Genomic DNA, 2220 nt, shown 5'->3' with positions numbered 1-2220 from the left:
TCCACCCTGTCCCACTGAGGTACCAGCAGCTAGATTGAATACATCCGGCGCACAATCAGTTCCCTGTGTTGCCAAATCAATCAATCCAACAAGGGAGGGAGAGCTCCTTCACAATTTCATCTAGATCCACCCATATACTCCCTCCATTCCGAATTACTTGTCACAAGTATGGATGTATCTAGATGTATTTTAGTTTTAGATACATCCATTTCTGAGACGAGTAATTTGGAACGAAGGGAGTATGTGTTAATGTTAAAGATCTGGATCAATCTCATGTTCCCGTAGCGTGTCACCAGTTGTTCTGTCCATGCTTTCAAGAAAATACGTAGTATAATTTACAGACGAACGCCCTTGTTTTACTCCCATTTTTATTTATTTCGAGTGTTCCTACACCTACTCCGCGGATCTTGTAATTTAGAATCTGCAAGTACCACTGTATTAGGCACAGTCCAAATGCTTGAACAATCTGAAATTATAACTAGACTCTGAATGCTACCATCATCATATATAAATCTGATAAATTTTTGTGCCTACAGTTGTACCATGGCATCAATAGAGCCTGTGCTTGTGTAATAGTACTTCATAATTCATTTTGATCAAATGTATACAGAGGTTGCAGAGGCTATGGAAGAAATGCGAACTTACTTACCTGAGAAATGTGCATTGGATTGTGACGATGATGACAATGGTGAGTTGTCTGAATCTATAAGCTTATATTATGTGGAAGCTTGCATGCCAGGATTATTCTTAGAAGGTCTTGCAGCAAAGTATGATTTCTTGATTACTCCCTCCGTTCCGAATTACTTGTCGCAAGTATGGATGTATCTAGATGTATCTAGATGTATTTTAGTTCTAGATACATCCATTTCTGAGACGAGTAATTTGGAACGGAGGGAGTATGTGTTAATGTTAAAGATCTGGATCAATCTCATGTTCCCGTAGCGTGTCACCAGTTGTTCTGTCCATGCTTTCAAGAAAATACGTAGTATAATTTACAGACGAACGCCCTTGTTTTACTCCCATTTTTATTTATTTCGAGTGTTCCTACACCTACTCCGCGGATCTTGTAATTTAGAATCTGCAAGTACCACTGTATTAGGCACAGTCCAAATGCTTGAACAATCTGAAATTATAACTAGACTCTGAATGCTACCATCATCATATATAAATCTGATAAATTTTTGTGCCTACAGTTGTACCATGGCATCAATAGAGCTTGTGCTTGTGTAATAGTACTTCATAATTCATTTTGATCAAATGTATACAGAGGTTGCAGAGGCTATGGAAGAAATGCGAACTTACTTACCTGAGAAAAGTGCATTGGATTGTGACGATGATGACAGTGGTGAGTTGTCTGAATCTATAAGCTTATATTATGTGGAAGCTTGCATGCCAGGATTATTCTTAGAAGGTCTTGCAGCAAAGTATGATTTCTTGATTTTAAAGCTAACTCTGTTATGTTTTCATGGTACTGTTTTCTTTCTTCTCCTTCAAAAGTACTAGTAGAACGCCCGTGCGTTGTCATGGGCTTTTAATTTGTTTTTTCCGACTGCACCATTGAATACAAAGCATATCAAATTTTGTGTGCATAGATTTTTTTTCTAATTACGCATATAATGTATATCATATTTCACATATATACAAAAGATAGTGTACGTGCAACAATCGAAAAATAATTGAAATTCAATTCACCCATAATGTAACTCGATGATGTATACATTGACATTAATAATATAAATAAGCATATGTTACAAACTAAGATCTAATTGATGCGTTTAGGATATTCCCATTAAATATCAGAAATATTGTCTTTAGCTTCATTTGCACGATATTTAAGCAAGTATAATAAAAATTTATTTCTCAACTCATAAGCATCCTGCACAAGCAATTTATATATATAATTAACATGAAAATGTAATCGAGTAAACATATACCAATAGATTTCTCATGCACTTCTGTAGTCTACATTTTTATATAAATAAACCACTCAACATCTTTTTCTTTCACCACCAGCTATCTCCGCAACCCCAGTCCATGTTCACCACCCCACCTCAATTAGTGACATATCTGGGTTCACCACCAACTATCTCCGCAACCCCAGTCCATGTTCACCACCAACTATCTCCGCAACCCCAGTCCATGTTCACCACCAACTATCTCCGCAACCCCAGTCCATGTTCACCACCCCACCTCAATTAGTGACATATCTGGCTACCCACA

The sequence above is a fragment of the Triticum urartu genome, unplaced genomic scaffold (genome assembly GCF_003073215.2).
Source record: "Triticum urartu cultivar G1812 unplaced genomic scaffold, Tu2.1 TuUngrouped_contig_7706, whole genome shotgun sequence".
NCBI classification, from domain to species: Eukaryota; Viridiplantae; Streptophyta; class Magnoliopsida; order Poales; family Poaceae; genus Triticum; species Triticum urartu.
The sequence above is the reverse complement of the archived record's forward strand: the minus strand, read 5'-3'. Positions refer to the sequence as shown.